This window comes from Canis lupus, chromosome 24, assembly GCF_011100685.1.
Source record: "Canis lupus familiaris isolate Mischka breed German Shepherd chromosome 24, alternate assembly UU_Cfam_GSD_1.0, whole genome shotgun sequence".
NCBI lineage: Eukaryota > Metazoa > Chordata > Mammalia > Carnivora > Canidae > Canis > Canis lupus.
Window position 1 is genome coordinate 28,057,097 of NC_049245.1, and position 17,428 is coordinate 28,074,524.

Consider the following 17,428-nt stretch of genomic DNA (forward strand, 5'->3'; position numbering starts at 1 on the left):
AGGAACCTGCTTCTTCCTCTGCCTATGTCTCTGCCTCTCTCTCTGTGTCACTCATGAATGGATAAATAAAATCTTTAAAAAAGAAAAGAAAAGAAAATCCTTGTCTAAACCCTAATGTCCACATCAGGGATGGCAGAGATTCATCCCACTTGCCTGCCTGCAGCCATCTGAAAAGGAAATTGGGGCCAAATTGGGAGTCAGTAGAAAGGATGCAGGGCTTGATTAGTGATGTCTGTCAGGGGTGCAGGAAGGGCAAGTGATGGCACAAATGTCATTGTTTTGCCATCCTGGTCTAGATGTAAGCTATGTGAAGTCAAGGACAATGTCTTTCTTGTTCCCTTTTGTGGCCTCGGAGCTAAGGGGAGAGTCTGGTGTATATTAAGCACTCAGATGAGTGTGGAAGGAAAAGTCTGTTCATTTTTCCTAGTTACAATTGCCTTGACTTTTCCTGCCCCATCCTTCTCTGGGTCTTTTCTTCTCCTGAGGAGTTCTTTTTATGAAGTTCAGTTTCCTTGTTTCCTTCCCTATAGACATGGTGACAAATCCCCTCCGTTTTTGGGGGAGGGGGAGTGTCTAGTGTGATGTGTGAGAACTGGTCTTGCAGTCAGGCACCTTTGGGCTCACATCTTCTGAGTACTTCCCTGCCCTGGAGTTGGGGGAACTAGCTCCTCTCTCTGAGCCTCTCAGCAGTCCTTTATGCCATATGGGAATAACACTAATTTTCTTGCACGTTGTCCCGGTGATTACATAATTAAATGCATTTAAACTGCCCCAGAAAACATAAGTGCTCAGAGTTGCTTGTGAATTACAAGGGCCGATGTCACCTTTTCTCCCTCCCTTGCCATGTGCTGCTGCAATGGGAGTGGGTGTGGGAATGTTCACATCCTCCTTCTTGGCCTCACTTCCTCACTGGGCAAGTCCTCACACTCCACCTCCTGAACCTCTAATGCCCCCTTCACCCTTCCCTGCCCACCAGGAGTCCTTGTTTTCAAGTGTCTCCTTGTAGGCATGACCCTCTATTCACATGGTCTTATTTTTCCCAGACTGAAGATTCCAGGATGGCCTGTCCCACTGTTCCCTCTGCCCAGAGACTGACTTCCCCCGAACTCTTAAGTGGGAGTTCAAGTGTTGGGGGGATCCCTGGTAGTAATCTGGGAATCTAGCACTTTTCCCAAAACAGTGTTTCCCTCATTCCATTTATTTTCCTTCATCCATTTGAGAATTTATTAGATGTGCAGATTCCTAGGCTCTTTTGGAGTAGATATTGTGAATCTGTGACTTTCAAGCACCCAAGTGATTCTGATTCAGTCTAAAGTTTTTGCCAGGGGGCAGCCCGGGTGGCTCAACGGTTTAGCGCCGCCTTCAGCCCAGGGCGTGATCCTGGAGTCCTGGGATCGAGTCCCACGTCGGGCTCCCTGCAGGGAGCCTGCTTCTCCCTCTGCCTGTGTCTCTGCCTCTCTCTCTCTCTCTCTCTGTGTGTCTCTCATAAATAAACAAATAAAATCTTTAAAAAAAATAAAGTTTGCTAGGAACATAGAGAATGTTCCTAAAATGAGACTCCATTCCAATGGTCCCTTGGGATGCTCTTTCTCTTTGCTTGCTTTAGCCTCTTCAACTCTTTGTCGCTGTGGCTCTCGATCTGGATCACACACTAGATCCCCCATTGATCATGCCAGGAGTTTTAAGGGTGAGTCTCTGGCATTGTTACTTCTGAAAAGTCTTTCAGGTGACTTGAATGGATGTACAGGGTTGAGAACTCCTGGATGGATCCCTGTGATTCCAGCTTCAGAGGAAGAAGGGAGTTCTTGCTCGGTCCTCTGTTTATTTCAAGCAGAATTCTCCTTTATCTTCCCTCTTCTGCCTTAGGGATTGGGGCAGATTCTAGATACCTGACTGCCTCTCATATGCAGTGGACAGAGTGACTGTGTGTTAAAACCCTTCCCCCCCATGGGCTTGGTATTCCTTCCTTGCACCTAAAACCCTCCCCCCTCCCCACCATGGGCTTGGCATTCCTTCCTCGCACCTCCATGGAACTGGGGTAAAACGGTGGTATTTGGGCTCGTCTCCTGACACACACAATTTACACACAATTTACTACTCTTGTGTGTCAGTCCTTCCACCCCACGTGGCTGGCAGGTTGTGGTACTGTACCAAGATGCAGGCTGGGCACGAGAGAGATGGGGACACCTGCCAGGACTGGCCGGCTCCAGCGCACCACCTGTCCCACCCCTTCATCCGACAAGATGAAACCTTGTTCTAGTGTCGCTGCCCCTGGAGGAGCCCTGCAGCCTCTCTGATAAATCTCTCTGAGGGGAAGCTTGCCATCTCCTTAGGCTGCTTCTTCCAGATTGGAGAAGTTTGGGGAGCCAAATTCATCTCGACCGCCTTGCTCACATCAGAATAGCACAGCTCTGCACTCAGGTAATTCTCTTCCTTTAGCAGTCTGCTTAACCGCCACCCTGACCACCCCGTGACATTTGGTGCCACCACCTCCCCCAGCTGCTCAGAGTGCAGAATTGTTATCACTATGAACTTACTACACTTGGTCATTATGTTTTCTTCTTTCCCTGTTGATAAGTTCCACTAGGGCAGCAACCAAACCCGTTTTTTTTTCCCCTGGCAAGAAATCGATGTCCCATGTGCATCCCGTGGCTTGAGTTTAATAAAAGGACTATCTACAAGAGTGTGGGCAGGTTTGAGGGACTCAGTGTGGGGTGGTGCAGGACCCAGGGCTAGCAGCATCAAGAAGCTGTTACTGGGGCACCTGCCTGGCTCAGCCAGTAGAGCAGGTGACTATTGATCTCAGGGTCATGAGTTCGAGCTTCACATTGGGTGTAGAGTCAACTTAAAAAGAATGAATACGTAAATCAATAATAAAAAAGAAGCTGTTACTAATCCAGTGGCTGACAGGCAGAAGAAGCGAGTGGTACTGGAATCTAGAGGGAGCAGTGGGGAGGGGGCCACCTAGCAGGACCTGAGGCCTTCAGGAGAATCTCTCCAAGCACTTGGGTGACCTCACGATCCTCCTACCTTCTGGGCTCTGATTGGCTGAACCTGACTGGAAGCCAGAGGGGAAGGGAGCCTGGGGACGCCTTTCACTAAGGTCATCCTGTTGGGATGTGGGGTGGAGTGCAGAAGGGAGCAAGAGAGCCCGGAGGGGCCTGTAGAAGACAGCCCACTTTTACTGTTGTATGCCTGGAGCCTGGCACAGCGCCTGGCACATAGTAGATGCTTATTGCTTATTGTTGAACTGATTGAATCTGACTCTGCATTGAAGAGAGTGGTCCTGCTGCCTGGTTAAGCTCCCAGGCCATGCTGTGGACCTTCACATGAGGCAGTCCTGCGACCTCTCTCCAAGCTGGTTATGTTTCTTCTGAGTGCACTCACCATAGTTATGGCGTCTAGGGACGTCTGGGTGCCTCAGTGGTTTGGCACCGGCCCATGATCCTGGGATCCCAGGACTGAGTCCTTGCATGGAGCCTGCTTCTCCTTCTGCCTATGTCTCTGCTTCTCTCTCTCTCTCTCTCTCTCTCTCTCTCTCATGAATAAATAAATAAAATCTTTAATAAAATAAAGTCTACCTCTAGGTGTGGTCTCATTGGCATGAAGCAGCAGGACTCTCCCTCTGTAATCTCTCTGAATACAGCCCGAGATCCTGGTATATTTGGGGGGATACGTCATGATGTCTCCTTGCTGTCAAGTGAAATCCCTCCACACTCCTGTGAGCTGCTGAGTCTATAAATTTAATTCCAGGATATGGGTCTGCTTCGGACGTTGTCTCACTGGTGATTATGATCTCAGCCCAGATCAAGAATGGCAAACACCAAGCAAAGCGCACTTCCATGGCAGACGTTATTAATCGCTCATGGTCACTCTTCTGTTGCACCTCTGAATCTTTCTCAACACAGTGCTTGAGGCAGTAGCTACCAACCTCTTAGAGGAGGTATATGAAGTAAAATTCGACACTTTTGTCCTAGGTGTTCTTCATTATTTGAGAAATGAGGGATGGAAGTAGAAAGCCAAATACATTTGTTTTTGTTTTTAGTTTCAAATGAATTGTTTGATAATTTATCACTTGCCTATAACACCCAGGGCTCATCATCCTGTACCCTCCTTAATGCTCATCATCCAGTTACCACATCCCCCTACCCACCTCCCCTCTCCTCCAGCAACCCTCAGTTTGTTTCCTAGAGTTAAGAGAGGTTTTTCTTCCTCTATGATACTTTGCATTCAGTTTTCCCTCCCTTCCCCTAGGATCCTAGGATCCTCTGTGTCATTTCTTATATTCGACATAGGAATGAAACCATATGATAACTGTCTTTCTCTGTTTGACTTACTTCGCTCAGCATAATACTCTGCGGTTCCATCCACGTCGTTGTAAATGGCAAGTATTCATCCTTTCTGATGAAAGCCAAATAACTTAATGGGCAAGGAAGTGTTTCTCTCATGTGCTCAGCCCCCGGGCACCTATGTGATGGGGTCTTTGTGATGTTTAAATCTGGATTCAGGTGCGACACAAAGTACGGTGCCAGGCTCATAGACGAAGGTCAGAATGCTGGAGCTGAGAGTTAGGGAAACTGAGTCAGCACTTGTCACTGGGATCTGGAGTGGGCTGTGTAACCAGACACCCCACCACCCCAATGTGGGCTTCAGGTACCGACTTACCTGCTGAGTTTACAGCCTGCTCCAGACAGGTAATGTGCTTGCACGAGCTGGCAGAGGGGCTTCTGCCTCAGTTTCCCTGCCTGGAGCCCAGCTTATCTTTTGGATCCAGACTTTTGACTTTCTCTTTGTAGGGTGGAATCTACTGCCAACCCTTCAGGGGCTGACCTCCATGTAATCCCCCTGATGAGCTAACCCCTGTGCACCCTTTAGATCATACGATGCTAGCCACAAATGTGAGTTAGTTACATACTTTTCCATATTCTATTGTCGTATTAAAAACAGTAAAAAGAAGCAGGTGAAGTTAATTTTGGAAATATGCTTCACTTAACCCAGTATATCGCTCATCTTATCATTTCGAAATATAATCAGTATAAAAATGTCTAATGAGACATTTTGCAACTTTCTTTTGTCTTTGAAATTTGGTGTACATTTTATGCTCACAGCTCATTTCAATTTGCACGAGCCACACTGCAAGCTCTCAAGAGCCACGTGTGGCAAGTGGCCACCATATGGAAGAGCATAGGTTTATGTCTTAGGAAAATCCCCTGTTCTCAGGCATGGCTCTGAGCCTGGACATATTTACTCCCATGTCGGGCTCTCCTTATCAAAAGAATTGGTAGTTCTCTAAAGTTGTTGGTAGTTTATTATTTCTCCTCCTCTCTAAGTCATGTGTTTCATAAGGGCTGGGAGCTCCTACCCGGTTTGCCTAGCATACAGTACGGACTCAATAAATGCATGTTGAATGAACAAGTTAACATGGCCCTTTATTTTCTGGAGATCCCCACCACCTCTGTGTTCTATGCCTCCACCCCTGTCTCTGCCTCAGTTTCTTAGATCTCTGCACATCTCATGGCCTCCCAGCCCCTCTGTTAGGACAGGCTTTTAGCTGGCCTGGTCCTGAGGCACCTGACAGCTGGGATTATTAGTAGGCGGCCCAGGCAGGGGCCTAATGGACTCGGGCAGGGCCCGTGGGGGAGCCGGTACTGTGCAGGGGGCAGGCTGAGCTGCCCGGGATGAAGGATGGCCGTGCCTGCTGGCCCGGGGAGGCGCCACGCACGTACTTCCCACCGATCGGTGCCAGCAAACGTTCCAGGGACACTGCTAAATGCCTGCTGTAAATCTTGCTTAAAGGGCCATCAAGAGCAGCTTTTGGCTGCGAGCATCTTTGCCATTATTCTTTACTAGGCCCTTTTAACGTAACTGGGAACAGGGCAATATTTTGTTCATCTGTAGCTGTTGGAAAGAAGCTCAGTGAAGTTTAATGGCTGAGACCTGGATAGCAGGCTTACCCTGGGAGTGACCTGGGGCCAGCTGCAGCCAGCTCTGGGTGGGGCCTGCGGGGGTGCTGTGAGTCCGGGGGTGCTTTCTGTTCCGGCTCTGGGGAGGGCAGGGCCCTGTAGCCGCTGAGGATTGGGCGGATCGCACCTCCTCCCCAGGGCCACTCCACGCTCCTTAGGTGGGGTGAAGGGCTGCATACTTCCAGAGGCCCCTGCTGACCCCACGGTCCTGGTGCAACTGGGGGCAGAGAGCAGGAGGCTCCCAGCAGGGGCCCAGGCAGTCTTCTGTCCCCAAGTCATGTGCCCTTTAACCTTCAACAGGAGCAGCTCTTCTCTAGTCCCCATAGTCCTCCACAGGGAGTGAACTACTACTTCCAGGGACCTTCTGGCCCCAGCCCCCGTCATCCTCACACTCTCTATGCAGTGTGCAAGTCCTCATCCAACTGTTTCCAAAGATCAGTAAGTAGCTCACAACCCTTATCTTGGAGGAGGCACCCCTATCTTTCAAGTGTTTGAACTAGTTAAAGGGCAGCCTATAGTCCATGTGGCCCTCCACCAGACAGTGATTTTTTTCTCACAGATATGGGGTTCCTTGGTGATCTTCAGGCAGGGATGACATAATGTCCAACTCAAGGAGGACACCACTCATATCACAGTCTATGTGAATAGCACCTTCCTGGATTTGTGCATTGCACATCCTGGGCAACAAGACACAACTGTCCTCAGCCTCCAGCAGGTTTCCGCCTCGGCATGATGTTGAATGTTGGGGTAGCTTGTGGTTCTCAGAAGGCATGCTCATGGGCTAGGCCCTCTTGATAACCAGGGGCCTCTGCTGTCACTGGTGGATCTGAGCATCTCTTCCCTTCACTTCCGAATTCTAGATGAGAGATTGACTGATTATGGAGCTTTATCGGACTGCAGTCCGTCTGTTCATGCATTGTCTGTGACTGCTTCCAAATAGCAGAAGTGTGTAGGAGCCACAGAGATTATAGAGCCCTCAAAGCCAATCTTATTTACTATCTGGTCTTTCAGGAAATAGTTTGCTAGCCCTGTCCTATCACTCCCCCCTTCACTGACTGTGGTGAAAGAAAAAATGGCTTCTAATGCTTACCTGCTTCATGTCTCCAGAGGGCCCTGGGGCTTTCGTGACTGCTTTGATCAAGCAAGCCCAGACATGTCTACATCTTTTCTTGCTGCCACCGACTTAGTGGAATTAGGAGCATCCAAATGTCTTTGTTTCTCCTTGTCACTGACATCTGATTCAAGAGCAGGGGCCCCAGTACCCAATCCTGGGTCTGAGAACCAGGATTCAAGAGCTTATTCTGCAAATGTTTATTTTACCCACTGAGTGTCAGGAGCCAGGTGCTGCGGTACAGATAGAAACAAGACGTAGGCCTGCAGGCTCAGACCTGAAGGAAGTCGTGGATGAGTAAGATGGAAATATGTGCATACAGATAATTGGAACATGCTATGAAAAATGTTATAGAACATTGGTCCTATGATAAACACTTCTGTGGAGACTTTTTAGGGTAAAGGGGGATAAATGAGTTGGGCCTTGAATAAGAATAGAAGTTTTCTAGGCATATGAAGGAGGGGTGTTCTAAACACATGGTCTCAGTTCTGATGTGGTCTCACTTCCTCTGGGACCCAATGTAGGAATCTGGAAAACACACATAAAAGTTATTCCCCTAGGTGTAATGTCCAACATTATAACCCTGCACATATACACAAAGACTCATGTCTCCAATGTCTATCAAGGCACACTGGTCCTTATGTAGACAGATAATTACGCAGACATGTGGGGACAAGGTGATCTGTAACTGGCTCATGTCAGCCTCACTCAATCCTACATGTGTTTGGTGCACAGCTTTGTGCACACACCGGTGGATGCTGGGAGGCTGGAGTGTTATGCACATTCACGTATACAACCCTGTACAGTTGGGTCTTGTCCTTGGTCTTCTTCCTCCAGTGTATGTGGCCACCTGCACTTTATTCTCTACTATCAACAATAACCTGGCCCTGGAGCCCAGGAATAATGGACTGGATGACATACGAATGTGGCAGGCCTTCCTTCCCCAGCTTTTACTTTCTCCTGCTCCATCCCCTGTCCTAGCCTAACTGCCCTTCTTGGTGAGGATACATGGTCTGTGCTGTGATTTGGGGGCAAAGAATTGAGTGCTGTGTCCAGGTTGGAGTCAGGCATAAGGTTACTCTTGTCAAGGCCAGAACCCAGGAGGCTGGTTGTTCACCTGTCACATAGCCCTGCATCTAAGCACAATTTCTGCCATTGGCTCTAGCAGCTGCTTCCTGGAAGTCAGGCCACCAGAAAGCTTATCATCCACTTAGGAAAGAAGCAAATGGACATGAGACTGGAGACAGGGAGATGATAGATTTTAGGAGTGAGTCCTCCACAGGTCTGAAGATGACCTCCTTCTCCATCCTGGTATGTGTGAGTCTTGGGTAGTTGGTTGGTGTCCCACTTTGGACAGCGTGACTACGTCCACAGGTTCTGTCTACCTAGAGTACTTCCTTATTGTAGATTTCATCATGGGCAAAAGTTCTGGCTATTTTCCACCATCCTTTAATAAACACCATTAAAAAATGGAAATAATAAAATTAACATGGTAAGGGAGACATCAAAATTTGGATGTGGCAAAGGACCAATATTCCTAATAAATAAAAAGCTCCTGCAAGCTAATAAGAAAAAGACAAATGCTCTAATTAAAAATTATGCAAACACTAAGAACAGGTCATTCACAAAATACATCCGAATGTCCTACAAACATAAAAACACACTGAACTCACAAGTAGTCCGAGAAATGCAAGAAACAGAGGACTTGTTAGCTGGAAGATTAGCAATGATTAAACATTAAAAATAACTGATTTCTTCAAGATTGTAGGGAAGTGAAGCTCTCATGCACTGTGGGAAGTCAATGTAAATTCATGTACCTTTTCTGGAGACACAATGTGAGAAAGTTTATCTAAATTTTAAATGTATCCACCATTGAAGCTGGCTTCTACGTCTAGCCATTTATCCTAAGGTAATAAGTGGACAAATTCACAAAGAGGTAGGTACAAGGCTATGCATCATAGCACTGTGGATAGGAAAAAAAAAAGAGAAAATAACTAAAATGTCTATCTCTATGGGGATAGTTAAATACATTCTGATAAAATGGCTAAAAAGAGTGATGGAGATATGCTTTCAGGGGCATAGAAAGAGCTCCTGGATATGGGAATAAGAAAACGAGGCAGGTGGTGTACTAGCATGATCCGTGTGTAAAACAATACCCACTTGTATGGGGGTCGGTAAATAACAAAACGGCTGAATGTTGGTGGCGGTTGTCTCTGAGACACAGAGGGATCTTTGGTTTCTTCTTTGGATGTTTCTGAAGGTGTAAATTTGTCTACAACAAGCATGCATTATCTCTGTCAACTTAAAAATAAAAGAGTTGCTCTGCCCTAGCACTGTCTTGTTTGCTGTTGCTGGTTTGCCTGCAGTGAGATCTACGAAGCACATGAGATAAACGGTATCTGTGGACATAGTCACTCTGCCCAGTGTGGGGCGTCGGCTGACTGCCCAAGACCCACGTGCACCAGGATGGGAAAGGTTATTTGCAGTCTCCTGGGTAAGACAGCCACCTCTTATTGTAGATGGGAAATCTGGTTCATCTCAGAGAAGAGTGTGCCTTCCTTCCCCTTTGCTTGTGGCTAGAGTCGTCTCCATTCTTGGCCTTGGCCTCTCTGATGGGCCTTGGAACCCATTGGGCTCCCCTGTAATGATCCATAATCAAACAGGCACAAGGCAACCTCTCTATCATTGGGGCTTTTGGTGGGGAGTTGGAATAGGGGTGTGGCCAGCCCAGGTGATAAGGAGAGACAGTCGTGGCTGGGAAGGTCTGTCCCCCAGCATTCTCCTGTGCCATTATCTTGGACCGCAATACTGAGGGTGAGACCAAAAGGGATACAGAATTTCCGTGTTACACCGAGAGCGTCTGGAATGGTGGGCCTGGCCCAGAGGACTGTGGGATGTGGCTCTAGGGGAGGGCTGATGGGCTGGGCTTGTTAACCCCTTGATGCCCTATTTGGTCAGAATGACTTTAGATACAGTAACCATGGGTCCCGTGTGTATATACCAGTGCCCCGTGGTCAGACCTTCTACGCCAGGTTCAGGGACGTGCCTAGATTTTGATGGGGGCAATCTGGCGCCTGTACCTTTAAATGTTTAATCTCCTTCGCTCATGGGGAGAAAAAGAGAGGGAAGGACGTTGGTATTTAGGTGTGAATGTGAGCGAGGGGTTGTGTGAAGGAGTGGGAGGGCGGGTGCATGCTGGGGGACCCCGAGATATTTTCTTTCTTGCCTGTTTTTTCCACCCTATTTCTTTTTCCTCCATGTCAACACCAAACAAGACAGGACTAAAATTAATGGGGGAAAGCAGCAATTAGCAAATTAGGTTAGCGGCGTGTTGCCGAGTGGCACGGCTGCCAGGTGCGGGGTCTCTGGCAGGATATTTATTAGGGCCTGTCAGAGAAGTGACACTTTGATAAATGGAGTTGGGTAATCAGCCCCTCTATGACAGCAAGCATTGTGAGGCCTCGGCATGCGCCACTACAGAAGCCAACCTTTGTTATGATTTTTTAAATTTTCACGTGCACAAAAGTAACACAACAGCCACATCCGTTGCCACAGGGAGCAGGCTGGAACCCAAATCCTCCTGTCCAGGGGAAACCGCTGGTCTTGGGCTTTCCCTTTGGAATGAGTGACTGGAAAACTTGGTCAAAGGCAACCGATGTGGAAAAGTCTTTCTGAGTTTTAGAAACGCCCTAGAGTTGAGATAGGAAAAATATGAGTGGGTTTTTGAGAACAAGCAGTGTGAGAATTTCCAGTGGGCTCATCTGCAAAGGTGACTATTTGCTGAGGCGCCAGAGCACTGGGGTCAGCTGCTGGGAGCCCGGGGGGTGAGGGGGTTCTCTGCAGGGTCGTGGAAAGGCCTCCGAGAACCTACTGTGGGAATTCCTCCCTCTGGGAAACACACTCTACTTGTCTTTCCTCTGCAATGATCAGCTTCCTGGAAGAAGGGTTTCAGTAACCAGGTGGAGGGTGGCATGTCTGGCCAGTGACAGGGTTTGCAGGGAGGACTGGATCTCCGGCCTGAACTGGGTCACTGCCTTGTCCAGGAGCCCGGCCATACCCAGCAGGTCCCGTCAAGGCCCTGGCGCCATGTGTTCAGAGCCCCTGCCTCTACTCCCTGGCCTTAAGCCCGCTGCCCTCAGTGCTGGGGTGTTCTCATGTCCACCAAGTCCTAGCCTTCCTCGGCTACCCTGCTGAGCACAATTCCTCTGGCTCTGGTCACATGGCAGCACTCTCAACTTACAGGTGACAGAGTGACCAACTGGCCACTTAGAGTCTCAGGTGTTGGAGTCCAGCTCTAACCTCATTGTCTGGCTGAGGCTCTGACTCCAGGCCCTCTCTTAACACATCCCCATTCCACTGGACCCTGTCTCTCCATCATCAGCCACTGTCTTGTGTCCCATTCTGGATTGGATCCACTGGATGTTGATCTAGGCTGAGTGGAGCTAAATTTGCTCTATCTCTTTGGACACTGGAGTCCTGGGCTGCTGACTTCCCCACCTGGGGGCTAGGGTCACAGCTAGGCCGGCAGCCCCCCAGCCTGCCCAGTGCCAGCTTCCTCTTCTTCCCCATCTGCGTCCTGCTGACTTTCTGTGAGCTGCAAGCCTGAACCCGCCCAAGTTATGACTTGTGTGGGTACCTGGATCTGGGTTAACCTCCAGCAGATGTGTCTCAGAGGCAGACTTGGGTCTCACCTTGCCTTAGCAATGTGGCTGTGAGTGAGAATGTGCTCTCCCTATATGTGCTCCAAGGGAGGAGGGGAGCGTCGTGACTGGTTGTTCCCGGTATCCGCCACCAGTGTTTCCCGCCTCACCCCCCAATAGGCCTTGAGTCTCTGAACTTTTCTTAGGGACTGGAACTGGAGGCCAACAATAAAGTCAATCCCCTTCCCAGTCTGCCCTGGGGCTCACGCAGCCCCATCTTGCTGAAGGAAAACAGAGTCATTGGTGATGGATTTCTGGGCTTTCACACCGAGGGGAGGTGAAGAAGCCTGATGCCCTCATCACCACCTTCAGGAGTCTGGATTTGGGGTGGAGGGTAATGTAAGCCACATCCACACTCATTTGCTAGCACCTTCCTATAACATTCTGTCAAACACAGTTCTTGTCACCATTGGTTCAGGCTGGGACAGAGAAGGGCAGGCTGCTGAGCCAGACACAGGGCTCCAGGGATGTTCTGCACAGAGTGGAGGGACGGAAGAGGGATCCCTTCTCACCATCCATGTTCCTATTTCTGTCCACACAATCATATATATATATATATATATATATATATATATATGATTATATATATATTTAAGATTATATATATAATCATAAAATATTATGTATATAATCTATCTCTCCCTATATATATTTAAGATTTTATTTATTTATTTGAGAGTGAGAGAGAGGAAGAGAGGAGGAGAGCACAAGCATTGAAGAGAGGGAAGCAGCTTGCCCATATAGCAGGGAACCCAATGAGGGACTCGATCATAGGACCCTGGGATCATGACCTAAGCCAATGGCAGCCATCTAACTGCCTGAGCCACCCAGGTGTTCCAAAACAATCCTATATTTTACAGGAGGGTCCACAGGATTCCGCATGCTTTTTCCATGAGCTGGAGCCCATGCTCATGAAGGGTATACTTTGAGCCTCAATGTGTGGCACTAGTATGAGCCCTATGGAAATCATTCTGTTGGTTTCCTCTTAACCTTCCAGTTTGTTGGGATCACTTTTTTTTTTTAAAAGATTTATTTATTTGAGAGAGAGAGAGGGAGAGGGAGAGAGAGGCACAAAGTTGGGGAAGAGGCAGAGGGAGAGGGAGAGGGAGAAGTAGGCTCTCTGCTGAGCAGGGAGCCTGATTCGGGGCTCAATCCCAGGACCCTGGGATCATGACCTGAGCTGAAGGCAGACACAGAATGGACTGAGCCAAAGGGACTGAGCCCCTGTTGGGATCATTTTACTTCTGTCAACTTTGTTACTTTTCAACCTTTGGAAGGGAACTTGTTACCTTCTAAGTCTTCATCCAAGTGATTGATAAAGTTACAGAGAACATGGCCAAGACCTGAGCCTGTGGCCCCCCTCCAGACACCCCTGCCATCCCCAAGCACTCTCCAGGTGAGGTTCTGTTAGTAACAATTAATTAATAGCAGTGCCAGGAAAATTATTTTCTGAAGGACTTTTATGTGCAGTTTTTATCTGGCTGTCATGATATCCCTGTGATGGACTCAGTAGATTTTATTTAGGGCCTCCATTCCTCTGTTGATAAGTACTAGAACGTGAATCAACCCAGGCTTTTTTTTTTTTTAATCAGCCATGCTAGTTTATTGTTTTTTTTTTAAGTTTTTTTTTTTTTTTTAAGATTTTATTTATTTATTCATGAGAGACACAGAGAGAGAGGCAGAGGGAGAAGCAGGCTCCATGCAGGGAGCCCAACGTGGGACTCAATCCTGGGTCTCCAGGATCAGGCCCTGGGCTGAAGGCCGCGCTAAACTGCTGAGCCACCTGGGCTGCCCAAAGATTTTGTTTATTTATTCATGAGAAAGAGAGAGAGAGAGAGAGAGAGAGAGAGAGAGAGAGAGAGAGAGAGAGAGGAGAGAGACAGGCAGAAGGAGAAGCAGGCTCCATGCAGGGAGCCTGACGTGGGACTCAATCCTGGACCCCAGGATCACGCACTGAGCCAAAGGCAGACACTCAATCGCTGAGCCACCCAGGCATCTCTAGTTTATTGGTTTTGTCTATGCTAAACCACTTGTTTTTATTAGTAACTCTTGGAAAGGGAGCACACAAAGTCCATAGATCATACGTGAACGGCTTGATGCATTTTCACAAACTGAACATTCTTGTGTGACCGTCACCCAGACCCAAAACGAAGCCCCCTACTGTCCTGAATCCAACAGCCTGCATTTCAGCTCAGGCCTCTGTCTCAGGGTCGTGAGTTCAAGCCCCATGTTGGGGCCCACGCTGGGTGTGGAGCCTGCTTAAAAAAAGAAAACCTGTTTTTCTTTATCATGTTCTCCTATCCCCTTATCTATTCCGTTAGTGCTTCCAAGAAATATTTAAAGGGCAAGTTCTCCTGTCTTCCTTGCCTTCCAGTTCCTGTGTGAAGATAGGACATGGCTGTATGGCTTGTGTAACCTCGGCTGGAGCCAAACCCTCGTGCAGCCCTCCCTCTGTGCATCCCCTCTCCCCATCGCCGCCCCCCATCCCCCTCACCGCCTCTGCTTCAGCCTCATGGGGCTGCGGCTCCCCCACAGCCTGGCACACCCACCTGGGGCCTCAGCGCACGGCGTGTATCTTCAGCCTGGGGTGCTCTCCCCAGCCGTCTGTGTGGCTTCCCTGCCCCCTCCTTCGGTCTTCACCCTGACATCTCCTTCTCCAAGCATCCCACCTGGCGATCTGTCTTGCCAGTCTGTGTCCTTAGCTGGCCTTGGGTGTTTTCTCCTCGAGCTCATGGCCATTGACCGCACCGTCCGCGTTGCCCAGCTGTGCACTGGCTCTCACCCTGTGCAGCCCCCTGGCCCCCCAGGACACGGCCTCCGCCTGTCTCATCCCCCTGGCATCCACGGCACAAGCACGGCCCCTGCCTGCATTGGCCTCTCCGAATACATATTTGTAGACTGATGCGCACCGAAGTACAGGTGTTCTGGGTCCCACGTGTGGGCAGCTTGTCAACAAGGAGATTGAAGCAACTTCATCTGATGTTCTCTGAGGACGGGCGCTAGATCTTGGTAATCACCTCATTCTTTGGGAACTAGTTGCCAGCTGACCAGTTAAGGAGACCTCACATTTTTCTTGGGCTTGAATCCAACTGTTTCCTTTTCTTGGAAAATCAAAACGGTATTCATTTTCCAGCCTCTCTCACATTCTTCTTGGCTTCTCAGAGGCCCTTCATGTGACCCTGAGATGGTGCCAGTGAGACGCGGCCGGCCCCGCCCTGTTGGTGATGCACCTGCCCGGTGCAGGGCACTGCACTATCCTGGACCTCTGAGGACACAAAGGCACAGAGGATACTTTCTCTGCTTCTGGAGCTTTCTCAGGAGTCAAGGTGTGGGGAGAGACCTGCAGCTAATGTGACAGTGGCCCACGGTGATGGCTGTGAGTGGGGGGCAGTGAGTGTGGCAGGACAGGCTATGTCAATGTGTGCATGGAGGCTTGTAGACTCCAGGGAGGGGGGGAAGTTTTCTTGCCATGGATCTCGTACTTAGCAAACATTTACCAAGCTCCTACTATGTGGTGGATGCTTTGCTGAGCACTGGGGATGCTATCATGATGCAGACAAATGCAGATCTTGCCTTTATGGAGTGCTCAGCCTAGTGGAAATAATAAACAAACAAGTAAGCAAATAAATTAAAAGCATAGTTTGCTTGTGATGAATGCTAAGAAGGAAATAAATGTGGTGCTTGAGATTCTAGGTGAGGAGAGAAGAATTCTTTATGTGATATTTTTAATTTATTATTTACTTACTTATTTTTAATGCTATCTTTGAGAGAACCTGAGCCAGGTGTGCAGGGCTAGGTCTCTTCTATATTTTTTTTAAAGTAGGCTCCACACTCAGTGTAGCACCCAATACAGGGCTTGAACTCATGACCCTGAGACTGACACCTGAACTGAGATCAAGAGTCAGATGCTTAACTGACTGAGCCACCGAGGTGACCCAAAAAATTCTTTAGATAGGGCGAGTCAGCGAAGGCTTCTCCAAGGACCTCCAAGAAGCTGACTATGGAAGATAAGGAAGGTCATTCCAGGCTCCAGCAGAAGCCCTGTGGTGGAAAGGGCTCTGTGTGTTACAGCAATTGAGATACCAGTGTGTTGAATGGGAAAGGGGGAGGGTGGTGCCCCATAAGATGGGTGGGGCAGGAGGGCTTCCACCATATGGGGCCTTGTAGCAGATGAGAGGGCATCAGGGTTTCTTCTAAGAGCAGTGAGAGGCATTTTGGGGGAAAATCATGGTGCTATTTCATTTTGCAAAGCTCTCCATGGCTACAACGTGGAAGACAGACTTCTGAGGGCAAGAGGGAAAGCAGGCAGATGGGAGGGGAGGTTGCTGCAGGTGTTCTGGAAGAAAGGACAGTGGTGTGGGCTGGGAGGTGGGGCAGAGGAGCTGGAAAGAAGTGGCTGGGTGTCAGGTGTGTTTGGGAACCTGCTTCAGTAGGACTTGCTAGTGGATTGGATGAGGTGATGAGATTGGGGAGGAAGCAGAGATGATTCTAGTTGCCAGTGTGAGCATCGGCATGGGTTGTGGTACCATTTACAGGAGGAACATGCTAGCCCATGATGGTCTTAGAAGTGAGTGAGGAGTTATCTCCCCATTACCAGAGTCCCCAGAAGAAATAGATGTGCCTTTATTTTGCAGTCTTTAAGCACCTGGAGCCTGCCAGGCAGGTCCCGTGCCGGGTGAGCCTCTATCATTCCCGGGCTTTGCATAGGTGGTGTGGTTTCAGAAATGAACCAAACATCCCTGCTTTCAAGAAGCTCACAGTCTAACTCAGTTTTGTGACCGAACATTGATTCATTAATAATGGCTAATGCTCTGTGTGGAGAAGAAGCTTGGGTCTGGCCTTTATGGGAGAGAGTGTCATACTCCATCTGCAATGTCTGCCTCGGGCACAGGATGGGAGAAATGGTATCACTGTGCCTGCCTACCTAATGCTCCAGGGTAAGCATCCCACACTCCCCATGAAGTAGGACCTGGCTCTCAGAATCAGCACCTCCTTGGGACAGGTTTCCCTGATACACAAGTCAACAAATGTTTTTTCCATAGAGGAAGAACACAGGGACTCTGGAGTCAGCAAATGCTGGCTGGCATGCACATGCTCTGGTCACTACTTGTTTACTCTGTAGCCTTGGGCAGTTTTCTACCACCTCTCTGGGTCTCTGTTTCTTCATCTGAAAAATGGAAATAACACAATCCCTGGCTCGCAGAATCATGAGGATTACTTGGGGTTGTTTCTGGGATATAAGAGGCCCTCGAAGAATGTAGGTTGCAAATTGCTGTAGAAAACCTGAAGCCACATCTGGAGCCATAACCCAGAGAGGGGAGTTTTATCCTGACCCCAGCAAACCCTGGCATGCACATCATCCAGCTACACCTGTCCATTCCAGAGTGAGTGAGGCAGATTTGAGCTTCCCACAACTAAAGGGGCTTTTAGGAGCACTGGTTTGGATTGTGTGTGGTGGGGAGGGAGTTGACATTGGGCGAGGCAGAGGGAGAACTGGGGTGATTCCCATGTGATCAGTGGTACAGGGCCATGTGGAAGGGCCAGATGATTGTGTCCCTGGAAACCATGGGATTTGGACAAGAGGATGCATCATTCAGGTTCCTGCCCTGACAAGTGTCCCATATCATACAGGAGCCAGGACTTAGGCCCCATGG